Source organism: Lontra canadensis, unplaced genomic scaffold (assembly GCF_010015895.1).
Source record: "Lontra canadensis isolate GAN:19392208 unplaced genomic scaffold, GSC_riverotter_1.0 scaffold6, whole genome shotgun sequence".
Classification (NCBI taxonomy): Eukaryota; Metazoa; Chordata; class Mammalia; order Carnivora; family Mustelidae; genus Lontra; species Lontra canadensis.
In genome coordinates this window covers 31,009,614-31,024,752 of record NW_022631000.1, presented here as the reverse complement: position 1 = coordinate 31,024,752, position 15,139 = coordinate 31,009,614, and the positions used below count along the sequence as shown (strand labels likewise).

The window sequence follows — 15,139 nt, the reverse complement described above, 5'->3', positions numbered from 1 at the left end:
TCAATTAGCATATAGTACATGTGGAACCATGATCTGGAAACTGGAATACAGGATATGAATGTGTAAACATAGAACCTGAATAGATTTACCTATGGATATCTAGCAGAGTTCTGAAAAAATTTTTAGGATTAATAGTGTCATTCTTTTTTTTTTTTTTTTTTAAGATTTTATTTATTTGTTTGAGAGGGAGAGAGCACTAGAGAGAGCAAGCATGAGTGGGAGGCAGAGGGATAGGGAAAAGCAGAGTCTCCACTAAGCCGGGAGCCCAAAGCAGGGCTCAATCCCAGAACCCTGGGATCATGACCTGAGCAGAAGGGCAGATGCTTTAACCGACTGAGCCACCTAGGTGCCCCAATAGTGTCATTCTTAATACTAATTAAAAAAAAAAAAAAAAAAAAAAAAAAAAAAAACTAGCAGAAACCAGGTTTAAGGAACACTGTAGTAAGACTACAACTTTAAAAAAAAAAAAAGGCTAAAAAGAACCAACTCAAGAAATATTTTTGTTTTCAAAAAACTTTCTGGTCCTACTTCCTGAATATATAAAAACAAAGTCAAGTTGGTCATAAACTCTAAGATTCATCCACCCTCCTGACTCTGCTCTCACTCAGGATTTCTCAACTACTCCAGGCCTTCAGCATGTATCCAGCTGTGGCCAACAACCTCTTCTGTCCTTCTCGCTGGAATCTTCAAGTGCTTCACCTGCAACCATTCACCTACTTTGGAAGCCAGCTAAGATGTCACTTCTCCAAGAAACTCCCAAGATGTCACTTTCTCCATCTCCACCCACCCATTTATTGGCACGGTGTTTTCTGAATTATCTTTGCATCCCCATATGGTGTGTTACTCCCTTCTATGTATGACCCACTAAATTATATGTCAGAAACGACGTCACTCGTCTCAGAACCCCAGTGCCCCGCACAGTGATGGAAAATATATGGAGCTCCGTAACTTTGGTAAATTAAATGATTGATTACTACATCCAGACTGGAATTACCTTTAGGGCACAGAAATACATAAACACACATATGAACACACCCTATAAACACATGTATAACACAACACATGAACACAAACACACACACACCACCACTGCCTCTATCAATTACTCTATTCCCAGGTCACATGGGCCCTCCCACTGCCTAGGAATCCTCCCCCAGCCCTGGACAGCTCCCTCAGACATTCCACACAGCAGCTTTTCTAAAGCTTCAACACTTTCAAGCCCTTCCTCCTCCATATTCCTCTCCCTAGCAGCAGATGATGGTCTTACATGTCACAGATATTTCATAGTGAAAAGAGCAGCCCTCAGGCAGGAACCCTCTCTCATCTTCCCACCACCCATCTTTAAACTATCTTTCCATATGTTTCATTTTACTCTTCCAGCTTTGCCTTCCCTTGCACACCATAAGCGTCAGCCTTGACTCGCTCCCTCTCAAAACATCCATTCCCTTTACATTCTCTCTATCCGTGAATATCCGGCCTTGCCCACATGCTTTCTCTTAGTCCTCAACATACCGAAGTAGCTCTGAACTTGAGGTGGTGGCGTGGCAGGAGAAAGGGCTACATGTCCTTCCTCTCCCTAATGCTCTTCATCGGTTGTTCCCAGACCCATGTCTAAAGAGTCATCTCCATGTGCCGTTTTTCTGCTTCTTCAGTTTTGAATCTGTATCAGTGTGCCCTCCACACTCACTACTTTCTGTTCAGCAATGGCCGTCAAGGCTCTAGTTCGAGCCAAATCCAAAGACTACCCGAGTCCTTATCTTTACTTGACCTCTAACAGCAGTTACAGTTCCCTCTTTCTTGAACCTTTCCTGTCTTGAACCGACACATTCTAACCTTTTGATTTCTCCCATTGCTGCCCCTGTAGTACCCTCCCTCAGACAGAGGAACTGTCGGGAGCTGGGAAGGCTCTTGGCGTATGCCATGCTGGTGTAGCTCCCAGGACTGGTTACGTGCTGGTTACTTTGTTTGGTGTGACACACTTCCTCATCCCTTTGGCTTGGTAAATCCCTTCTTGTTTAAGTTGCTATTCAAATATCACCTTCTCTGGACAGCTGCACCAACTATGCTAAACACTATCCATCTCAGAACAGCCTCGGTACGTTATAGCTCTTGGAACTTTGGCCCCCAAGGTTATAAATTCCCTGACAACAGGGTCTACCACCACTTTTTTTTAAACCCCAGTTCCTGGAACATAACAGATGCTTTTAAAATGTTTGATAAATGAATAAATTTTATTCAAACTCATAGGAATAAACATATATATAAGGACGCATCCCCAACAGCAAGGAAATAGTTCATCATGACCTGTGGGGCCCAGGCCCCACAGCATGAGAAAGGATAATGGTACCACTAGAAATATCTTCATTGGTCGGTGGTTATGTCTAAATACAACCACAAAATCCATTTCCAGAGTTGATTATTTTTCCTGTTTTTTTTACCATGTTCCAGGCTTAATCTCACTAAGGCACAAAATATACTTTAATTAGTAAAATGCTTGCAAATGGGTATTTTGGACATTTTTATTTTTCTGTAGCAGAGATATTCTACTCACTTCAAAAAGAGTTCCTGAAAAAAATTATAGATAGACATGTATTTGTAAGTTCAGTACTGTTTAATTGTCAAATATATAGGCAAAGATGATAATCAAAATGTTTCCTATTATCTAGGCATAGAGACTGAGCAGTCAAAATGGACACCAACCTTTATGCTCTGTTAGTGTAGCTGCACCAGGCAATGAGCATTGCAGTCCTTGATATGGGGCACTGGGGTAAAGAACTGAGATTATATCTAAACTTCTGATATCAGATTATAGTACTATCTTATAATCCTCCTCTTTATTCAAACAGAAGAACTTCAGGGAAGACTGGAAATCTTCATAGTTGGAAAAGGATCAAAGATAAAGTAAATTAAGATTGTGTAGGATTTGGATCAATACTGAATTCTCAAAACATTATTTCGACTAGTAATGGATATTTATTCTAGAGATAGAGAAGGTGCTTAAAAGTGTGTGGGTAATGTCCACATTGTAAGAATTCTTACATACCTATTTGTCCTAAAATTACGTGTTGTTTGTAAATATTACTGAAGAAAATATTTCTACTGTAAAGATATTTACTAAAAGGTAAATTGCTTCTGAAGGAAATGCTTGACCTATACTTCAACATATTATAATAAACTTCCCTATACCAAAAAAAAAAAGAAAAAAAATTGGACCATTTAATAGTTTTGCAGTAAGAATCAAACTTCTTAAAACAGATATAACCACAAGCCCTCTTGTACCTATTGATCAAATTCCTAACACTAACTGAAGAGCTTCTCCCATTACGTGACACGTTCTACAAATAAGCATGTTCTGCCGTAAGAAGCAAGATCCAGTTTCTCCTTGAGTGATATCAGAAATCACATACATTTTCTACTTTAAGATACGAAGAGGGAAATAGAAAGGAAAAGATGTGAATGTAAAGCTGGAGGGTAGGAAGCTAAGAAAAGGATCAAGGATAAAGTAAAACAGTGTGGTATTTTGCTAATAATGAGTCGCACGGTATATATTAGCATCAAAACGGACAGTGGATAGCTTTGTATGGCTACTTAAGGGCTGCCTACATACTGCAACAGAGGCTAAATGGGTGCTTTCAAGGTAGGAGACTGAAATTCTGTTTTGGAGACTGGATGGCTTCTATGAGCAAGGTTAAATGTCTTAGTCATATACGTGTGATCATCATTTCAGTTCTTTTGAACCATATATAGGAGGTTGGTCCTACTGCCTCCCAGAGCAGTTAGCTGGGAATTTTGGGGACTTTTTTCATAAGCTTTTGATTTTGAAATAGTTTACATATTAAGGAAGTTAACAGAGTAATTATTTGAGGTTTGCTTTTATTTTTTTTGTTTTGTTTCACTTTGTTTTGTTTTTTATTTACTAAGACAGCTTCAACCTAACTGGAAAAGAAAGCCAATTTCACCATACAACATTTGAAGTTGACAAAAAGAAGCCCCTTGCCCCAAACTGTAACTTCCCCCCCCCCCCCGACTCACTAACGTCAACAAGTCCATAATTAGCAATGCATGACATTAGTGAATTAACTCACAGTTAATTTGCAAAAATTTTGCCCAGGGCTTGCCCCAAATATTAACAGAGGTTTCAGTATGCAAACCAACTAGGCATTTCTGGAAGCTGTACAAGCCATTTCTCTACTCATTAAGGTCCTAAATAGAGTAACAAGACCGTTAGTTATTACAGGGGGAAAACTGCAGTCTGAATGGGTTAATGCAGTCTTCAGCAGTATTCAACTCCATATAACAAAAAGCTGAGATCAGTGTTTCTCAGCAAGGGGTAAGCACACTACTGGTAGCACCCATGGACATTTTAAGTGAGGCAGAAACAACATATTTTATTAGATGCTTCAGAATGCAAAAACTAGCTTATCAAGCCTGTGATCACATGGATAGCATTGCTTAGAAAGAAGCTCACATTTAATAAAAGTAATTTAGAGAGTAAAACTAATATACCAAAAACAAACAAACACAAACAAAAACAAAAACCCTAAATAAATATATCGGCAAAAATCATGACGGAGATATGCAAATAACTGAAGTTTTAGAAATACTGCTGAGAAAAAAAGATAACTTTTAACCACACATGCTGACTGTTAATGTGCCCGGCCACTCGGACGCATTGCGCTGTGTTAGAGTGACAAGCTGCTACCAAGAAAAGGAAAGTTTACTAAACTCAAGTAAGTCATCTACAGTCTGTCAAAGTACTCCTTTACAATTCTGGAGGGCTCAATATCCTAAATCGCCAAGTGTTCCCTTACCAGAAGGATAATGAAGGGGCCATGATTAGAAGATACACTATTGCCAAAGATTAGAATTCCAAAAGCAACTGATTGACTAGCACTCAATAGAAAAATGATTATTGTCCCTCCAGTATTGATATTTAAGACCAAAGAAAACAGGAAGGCTCAATGCAATGATTAAAAAGTGAATTTTGAATTGTCTCCTGTATCAGGCAAAATAAAAAAAAAAAATTAAAAGCCTTAAGATCGTTAGAAGATAAACATCATGATGGCAGGTTGTACTTCTTCTGTATACTGGCTCACTAGCTTTGCACCTAATTTGGTCTTCATCTGGTCCCTACTGCAAAGTTATCTTCCTGGAAGCTTTTCCAGCCACTATCAAAGAGTATCCAACTTTCTGTTCCTCTCAATACCAGCACAGGCTTGCCAGATCTTTACCTTTCTTTTTTTTTCTTTGAGGCACTTGTTAGTATTTGGTGTAATATTACGTACCTATCTTACTATCTGCTTATCATCTACTTTTGCCATTAATATGTAAGTTCCATGACAGCAGGCAGCTCTCCAAGCCAGTTCTCCACTCAACAGCCAGAACCGAAAGTGCCTCGTCCAGAGAAAGTCTGTTTGTGGGATGAGTAAATATTTCTTAGTATATCTGAATACTAGTTTGTAAGTACTTTATATAAGGTACAAGGCCTGTTTGATACACTGGCTCTGTCACCTTTATAACTGACTGAAACCAGCATCAAACTCTACTCACCGGAAAGAGAGCACGAGGCAATGAAGTCAACAAAGGACTGTATTTATGTACCTCCTCAATTATGAAGTGGATGGAAGATTTTCTTATCCACAGAATAATGTGAAATAGTTACATGTGGCTTTGCAAATTTAAAACACCTAAATAATCATCTGTGACTTCCTGACAGAATCAGTCTTCAGTTCTGGCAAAAGAAGGGAAAATTTGCAATTTTTTCTGATATTCAAATAGGCAGCTTTTTAACATTTCCGGCTATTCTACAAGAAAGTATAATGACATAATACTATAATGCCACTTTATCATTCTTCAGAAAAAGACATTAAGCCTATTTAGTGTTTTGTCTACTCTACATATTATACAAAGAAGTCATCTTGTTAACCTTACAGTCATTTCTGAGCTGTCCGTATCATTTAATATTTCAAAATAACAAATAGGAACTCAGAACTCAAACTACAACAAAATTAATAATGCTGCTAGGTGCTCAAGAGCTAAAATGGTAGGAAAAAACAAATCTCACCATTCTGGCCATTTTCAGGAACAAAAATACATTGACCCAAATGGAATCTATCAGTGTGAAATTAGCATGACAAAATTGAGAATGCCAAACATGATACTGTTATTCTCAGTGCAATGCCATAATTATAGACTTTGATTCTAAAGTTTACCCAAATGAGTTAATTTTATTTGGCATAGTAACTGGGGGCCAAAATCTTAGTTTTAAATTTTTTACATTTCTGTCTTTTGAATAGTATCACCTACCCTCCTCCTACAAGGTTGGTGGCACTTCAGCTTAAAACATGTTTAAATATGATCTTCATTGCATGAGAAATGGTAGCAAATTCATCTATGCTTCCCTAATATTGTTATTGCCCAACTCAAAAAGAACTATGAAGTTGGTCAGTGAGAAAACATGGCGCCCCGTGCATCAGTGAGATCTGCTACATGTATACCTCTCTGTCCCACTGTCCCAACTTTCCTTCCAGGGCAGAAATCACTCTCACAACTGGTGGTCATTAAGGTCCTCTCCACAATTAACCTGTGCCTGTTTTTCACTTGAGCAGACTCAACCAATTAAGCTAAATTTTAAACTCAACATGAGAAGAAATGACCATATATATATATATATATATATATACACACACACACACACACACACACACATATATATTACATACATATGTATGTGTACATATATCTGTATATATATATGTATAAATATATATGTGTATACATATGTACATAGAGAGACAGTGCATGTGAGTCAGAGTACACCAAAAATAAAGCATATCTATTAGAGCCAGATTTAATCATAGTTGTCACACTTCTCAGAATTTTTAAAATCCTAATGTGGAAATAACCCTCAATACTGTCAAGTATATCTAAGTACAAAACCTCCACTTTAACAGATGAATCTTGAATTTCCAGATAGGTCTGATTTAAAACCTAACGCAGCGACTTCAATCTGGGAAATTTCACTGATTTATTTCTATTGAAGATAGCCCAAAATATGTGGGCAATTATTAATCATTATGAGAAATCTAAGTAAAATGTATGTTAATAGTTAAATAAAGAGATCTCTATTATTATAAAGATAATTATTCTTCAGAATATAATGAATGAAACCAATTATAAATATAGTATGGTATTATATTAATGTATCCAATTTAAGGAATTAGTGGACTTCTCATGACACAACACAGTACATAAACAATTTCTTTCCGTTTAATCAGCAAAAATCTCTATCATTTTACAAATGTATCTCTTACTGCAAACTTTACAAATACTCAAATAGTCAAAATACTTACTGCAAACTTTACAAATACTCAAGCTATAAATTATCCTATAAATATAAATCATCCTATAATATTTCTATTGATATATTTAACCTTAAAATTTATCTTTTTAAATAAACGTATTTCTGATAACAATAAAATATTAGAATCTGTTTAGCTTCAGCTTTTAAAAAAATCACAAATTCACATACACTCACATATAAATAAGAATTCTATTTTCCCTAATTAATAGTGAGTCAAGACCCCATTGCTTTTCCCTAATTTAAAGGAGGAAGATATGTAATGAAACAAAGACATGCACTGATAACTCCTATTTTCACTTCAGTGTAGCTTAAGTATCCTTTGAAGAAGATTCCCTATAACTCACCTATTTAACTAAGTCTGAGATGTGCGCAACAACAAATTATGCTCATATGATTGCAATTGCTATATAATAACCCAGATCTTCAAACTGAATTTTGCAGAAGCCTTGAATTTTAAAAGCCAGTCCACTTAGGGAGGCATATTTAGTTCATGCCTATAGGTCTCAGTATTTCTTACAAGGCTTAACATAATTTTTTTTATGTGAATATAGTTGACATACAATGTTACATTAGTTTCAAATATACAACACAGTGACTGGACAACTTTATATATTATGCTACACTCACCAAAGTGGAGTTACCATCTGTTACCATACAATGCTACTATAATATCACCGAAGATACTGTCTTTTATTCCCAAGAATTATTCATTCCTTAACTGGAAACTTGTATTTCTTACTCTTATTTCCCATTTTGCCTATCCTCTTACCCCCTCCACTCTGGCAACCATTAATTTGTTCTCTGTATTTATAGGTTTGATTCTGCTTTTTGTTGGCTTATTCATTGTTTTTTTTTTTGGTTCCACATATTAGTGAAATCATATGGTATCTGACTTTCTCAGTCTGAATTACTTCACTTAGCATAATAACCTCCCCCTAGGTATGTCCATGTTGTTGCAAATAGCAAAGTCTAATTCTTTTTATGGCTGCATAACATTCCTGTGTGTGTGTGTGTGTGTGTGTGTGTGTGTGTAAATATACCGAGTTTTTATAAAAAGAGAAACACACTGAAATCTGCAAGTCTGAAAACATAATATTAACTGGAAAGAGAATTTGTCTATATGATACCTGCTTTTTTAGCTACATGTACACTGTTTACCACACCTTTGTATCCCTCTAAGTGCTTGAATTTCTAACATATCTAAGAACTGAAATCTCATTATAAATGCATCAAACGATGCAGACCTAGAATCTCTAAGTCACTGATACACAGGACCCTTTTGGCAGACATACATGAAAATGTCATGTCTTCACAGAACTCACATTCAGAAAGAGATGTCAAATAAAATAAAAACCTATGAAGTGGTACAATTAGGACTATGAGAATAAAGGATTCTCATATGAGAATTATAAGGCTCAGGAGCAAATTAAAATTTGAACCAAATACAGTTTATTTAAGTTTTCTTTTCTCCCTCCAGACCTAGACTTCCACACTGCCAGTGACTACAATAATCTAAATTATTCCAAAGTCAATTGACAATTTGCACTCTTAACTATGGTTCTGCTTTTCGGGTGTACTGTGAAGCAGGGTATAAATTATATGGCTATTCTCTGTATAGAGATAAAAACTACTAAATAATAGAAGAGATAGTAAAGTACAAATTGAAATGATGAACAAAAATCTCTAGCAAGTAATTTACATGAATTACATACATCAAGTCTACATCTTTTCTTTCTCCCTTTCATTGGTTTTAGACATTGCTAAATGAATGCTTTTCAATTATAATAAATTTAAATCATACAGAAGGGTTTTAATAAAGTCCAGCTGAACGCTCCCATCCCACTCCACTGCCAAATCAAACCCCCTACCATCCCAAAGGTAACCTCTTATTAGTACAGTATATACAGTCCTTTATCTATGCGCATTCACATACACATAAACATATCTACATATACACACTCATAAGTTTATCTTATAGAAATTATGGAAACATACTAACAAGCATATTTTTCTGAGGCTTGCTTTCCAGGACATATGATGACCTTTCTTTGTCAATACACATAGGTCAATGTAAATACTTTTCAGTAACTATGTATTATTCCACTCTTTGATCATTTTTTTTTTAATAGCAGCCACCTAGGTTAATGCTAACTTCTCATAAGCAACACTGTAATGTATGTATAAAACTATTCTTACATTGAGTGGTTTCAATAACATACTTACAACATAATGTATATGTATATAGTAACTATGAACAACGAGCTTCCTATAAGAAAATATTCACCAATCTGTGGCTCCACCAACAGTGAACACTGCTTTTCTATATTGCTAAATCTATTACAGGCCTTGAAAAGATACAATCCCTATATCTAGACTGTAAATTTCAAAAACAACAACAAAAAGATTGTAAATTTCTATTGTGGGAATAAGCCAAAGGTATGATGCGTCTTTTCTCCTACAAGCAGAACTTAAAACCTTGTCTTTGTATTTCACAAAATATTTTCAACCATTAGCCCTCAGATGGCAGCTAATCAATGAAAACATTTGTAAAATCAGTTTTTCAACTCCCATTATCTCAAAATAAACCATTTTACTGTAAAACAATCCTAATATTTACATTTTGTAATAATCTGCTGAAGAACAAGAACTGGGAGTCTGAATGAATGTCTGGGTTGATAGAGTATCAAAACGGACAATATATAGCTTACTATTCTTTTCTTATTAATAAAAACAGAATGTGTAGCTAACAGAGTCTGCAGAGCATGTTATATTTGGAAATCACTGACAGTACAATGTCATATGATTAAGGGAATGCTTTTAACACATTATTTCTACAAATGTCAGAAAATATCCTGCTCCCCCCTCCATCTCCTTTTTTAGACACAAACTGACTAAAGGAAATGGTTTCTGACAACTACTATAAATAATGCAAGGCATTATCAAACTAGCTAAGGCACAATAGAAGTGTGGTGAACTCATGTAGGCCTACACAAATTTTCTCATGTGGTAATTTCCCCCGAGGCTGGGACTCCTCATGCAGTCATTTCTGACCCTGGAGTAGAGTGCTTCCTTGAGGCACCAAGTCCATCCACTTAAAACAACAAAGGTAAGTATGTATTCTTGTAGGATTTTGCCAATAGACCTATATCTTGTTAGAGAATAAAACATTCTCCCCTCACTCTGCCTTCCTCAAACTCTTCCTCAGTTACTAAGTAACAGCTCACAGAATAAACAAGTACCAACATACGATGGTTCGCTGGCAAAATGTAGGCATTTTAAATGCTTTTATACTTTTTCACAACATGACTTTACCATGTTGTCAAGTGTAAATAAGGTCTTGCTTCTCCTAGGAAATCAAAGATTTCATTCTTAGCATTCTGTACTTTCCAAAAGAGTACACGGACTGAACACGCTATGAACAAACTAATATGGGATCTGAGGTTTGGGTCCTTTGCTAAATAGAAAAAGAACACCCTCTTCTTAGTTATTTTAATTACCTATAAGGTTCTGCAATTCCAAAAAAGCTGTCACACGTGGAAATCCAAAGAGCTGACCACACCCTTCTAATGAGACAGTGATTAAGGTTCTGCGTGTCTCCATCAGCCTCAGATAAACTTAAAAAGCAATGACCAGCTTTCAATGGCCAAATACAGTGCACTGATGGTCGCTAATAAACTCAAACAACTGCCAACAGTTTATTAACAGGGACACTTTTGTTCTTGGATACTGATGCTCTAGAAAGAGTCTTGGACTATCTGCATCAGTCACCTGGGGATGACTATTAAAATATATATATTCCTAAGGCCTACCTTAAACCAATTGAGGATAAAGACCAGGAATCTACATTTTAATTGAACTCCTCCGGGTTATTCTTAATCTCATTAAATTTTGGCAATTATAATCAACTGAACCTAAAATATTACTTCCACCAAAGACTGTTTACTACATATCTACCCAAAAACTTCTAAAGAACTCAGAATATCTGCCTGAAAAGTCGGGACTGTTTGAGATTTGGTAACAAGGTTTTTTACTAGAGTCTATGAATTACTTTAGAAACTTGACCCACCTGCAAAATGTTATGCAAAATTCTGTTATATTCACTTTTTAAAGTATTATTTTTAATCAGGCACCATGCATGTTCCTCCACATCACTCTAAGATACTACTCATCATGTCTCAAATCACTTATATTCTCATCCTGTTCAACAGTCACTCCAAGTTAGCATGCAAAAGTTACTTAGCTTATTAAAAAAAAAAAAAAAAAAAAACAAAAAAAACTTCCCAGTATATCTGAAGGAATGCACTGGTTATATTTAAAAGGCAATCATAATGAGATCTTCAAACTTCATATTGTTCTATCATTTAAATATCCAATAAACTATTATGTATAAACACACACACTAAATTCTTTAAAGGCAGTGATACTTAGATTTCTTATTTCTCACTAATAATGAGAATAATTTATAATAGTGAAGTCATTTTGTAAAAAGATGAAGAAACAATTAAGCACCTACTCAATCACCACAATATAAGATCAACTGTTAATAACATAGGTATGTATGAAATAGGAATTAATTTATGAATGGGTGGGTAGGTATTTACGTATGTTTGTGTGTACGTCTGTGCATGCGTATCCAAAGAATAAGGAAAAACTTTTATGAGGGAATTAGTCAAATCATGGTCTTGATATATCAACAAAAAACTAGCTCTTCATTTATTTTATTTAGTTAAATTCAGTTAATTAACATATAGTAGAGTTCAGTGATTCATCAATCTTATATAACACTCAGTGTTCATCACATCACATGTCCTCCTTAATGCCCATCACCCAGTTACCCCATACCCCACCTCCTCCCTCCAGCAACCCTCAGTTACCTATGATTAAGAGTCCCTTATGGTTTGTCTCTCTCTGATTTTGTCTTTTATTTTTCCCTGCCTTCCCCTATGTGTCTCCGTTTGTTTCTTATATTCCACATCTGAGTGAAATCATATAATTGTCTTTCTCTGATTGACTTATTTCCTAGCTCTTCATTTAAATTGAAGTAAAAACTCTGTTAAAATTAATGGGGGGGGGGAGAGATTACTTAATCTTCTTGCAATAAGAACCACTTTATTCTGGATAAAACTACAAACTATGCTCTACAAACTATGCTCTCTCCTTTATTAAGTAATAAACCCTTAAAGTGATGAACTTTTGAGAAGTTGGTTTATGCTACATTTCTTTTTTGTTTTTATACAAAATCTGCAAGTGTTCATCTGATTCTTTAATAGCAAGTTTCTACTGGGAGGAGCCAAGTAGAAAAATTTGTTTTTCCCCCAGAACTCATATGTTCTATGATTGTACAACACAGCAAATAGTATTTTATATATAGGTATACAATTATTTTTACCTGATTGTTGCCATTTGATCCTCACAGCTCTTAAGAGATGGTTCTGTTATCTTGCCCTTTGTGAACAAACAAACTGAGGCTTGTATGGTTTGACTGACTCACCAAAGTCCCCTAAGCTAATTAAATGGAAGAATCAGGATCCCAAATCAGGTCTTCTAAATCCAGCTTTAAAATTTCTTTCACAGGGGCGCCTGGGTGGCTCAGTGGGTTAAGCCTCTGCCTTCAGCTCAGGTCATGATCCCAGGGTCCTGGGATCGAGCCCCACATCGGGCTCTCTGCTGCACAGGAAGCCTGCCTCCACCTCTCTCTCTGCCTGCCTCTCTGCCTACTTGTGATCTCTGTCTGTCAAATAAATAAATAAAAATCTTTAAAAAAAAAAAAATTTCTTTCACAACACATGCTGGCAATTTAACGCCAAGCTTTACAGAAATGACAATGACCATAACTATGATAAAAACAGAGAAAATGGGGCTGGAGTGGGACATGATAGAGTAGCAACAACTGTATCACCCAGGGTTTGTGCTGAGATTTAAGCGAAAGAGAAAGGCTCGCATATAGATTCTAAAGGAGATAAGATGGTCCCTTACAGAGCTGAGAGATGGCTGCTACTGTCCTTATATGTCCATGGGTATGCACTCGACACTAATAATGTACACTTAGGATGTGAAAATTACACACGTCTATCAGCTTCTTGAGACTGTTAATCAATTTTAATCTAGTAATTAATGCATTACAGAGTTGCAAATACTCAGTAACTGATTTCAATATTAATTGTTGAGGAAGAGGTCTGTGAGCATGATTTTATTTTTGTCTGCCCTCTGAGCAAGAAGAACCCACATTTTCTTCAGAGCTTTCATTACAGGAGCTTAAAATGTATCAGCTAGAAACCTTCCCTTTAAGTAAAATGAAATGCTGCTTTGAAAGTATAAAATTGAATATGTGCTAAGCAAGTCTGCATATAGTAAGGCTGATCTATATCAACTACTAAAACAGTGTCTGAAAAGCAGTGAAGGGGATAGAATAACTATCTAAAACACTTCTAAGCCATGTAGAGTTGGACAGATCTTTTGACAGCTGTTAAAACCATAGAAAAGTACACTAGAGAGAAAGCACTGAGGGTTTGAAACAGCATAAATGATATTTTTCTTTCACATGTAACAAACCTGTTCTGTATTATATTAGTTGCCTTATGCCACAAAGAAATGGTAAATAATGCATTGCTTTCAAATATGAAGGTGCAAAGTCAAAACAATTAAAAAATAGCTTATTTTTTATTCATTTATTTATTTTTAGTTCTCTTTTTTCTTCTCCACTCTCCTAGAAAAATATTTTCCTAAAAGAAATCCAAATATGTCCAACACATACAATAACCTTGTTAAATGAATAAACACATTCATCAAAAATAAACAATACACAGATAAAATTATATCTATGTCTTGATTATATAAACAGTTTATTGATGGCCCTTTATACATAACCTAGACATAGAGGGGTTTTTTGTAAAGATTTTATTTATTTATTTGACAGACAAAGATCACAAGTAGGCAGAGAGGCAGGCAGAGAGAGAGGAGGAAGCAGGTTCCCTGCTGAGCAGAGAGCCCGATGCGGGGCTCGATCCCAGGACCCTGGGATCATGACCTGAGCCAAAGGCAGAGGCTTTAACCCACTGAGCCACCCAGGCGCCCCTACAGAGGGTATTAATACATGGATCCAGCTGTGAAGAATTTACCACTTACGGGGGAACATAAAACAAACACACCTTTTCTGTACACAGTAAAAGAAAGTGAGAAGTACACAACAGAGATAACAATAAAGTTCGGGGAGTTAAAGGAGAGAGAGGTCAGGGGTGGTTTCATGATGCATAAGACATTTAAGATGGAAAGATAGAAGGACGAATCTCATTTGGTTAGAGACAAAAAGGAATGGCAATCCAGAAGGCAGGAATAGAGCCAGAAAAGACAGGGGTATGGGAAAGCACAGAACACGAGCACTGGGGGAACTGGTCCGTATGGAGCACCCACGTGCCATGGGGCTGGCGGGAAATAAAGCTGCGTTTGGGGACTGGAACCAAATCAGTAAGGGCCTTGAAGGCCAGGCTGAAGAATTTGGGCCTCATTTCTTAATTAATAGAAATTCATCCATTCCAAGATTTCACCCAAGGACGGAGTCAGACTAATTTAACACCCTAAGGGCTAAGAATAAGACCGCACATGAGATCTGAAGAGATCCTATTAAGTGAACTCGGGATTTTTCTACTTCCTAAAGCTTTTGCTTTGGTTGCCAGAAAGCTGAGAGATAAATTTAGGGCTCGATTTCATCTCAAGTACTTGTTTCATCCCTTTTCCTTCTAATTGATTTGTTAGGTCTCTTTTTTACAGTCCTATTTT

The 15,139-nt window shown here is 36.2% G+C and overlaps 1 protein-coding gene across 17 annotated transcripts in view; it reads right to left on the bottom strand.

Annotated features, from left to right (window-relative positions):
• MBNL1 (muscleblind like splicing regulator 1) overlaps positions 1-15,139 on the bottom strand; it is a 200,362-nt gene that overhangs the window by 146,518 nt on the left and 38,705 nt on the right. The gene's annotated exons all lie outside the window — the stretch shown is intronic.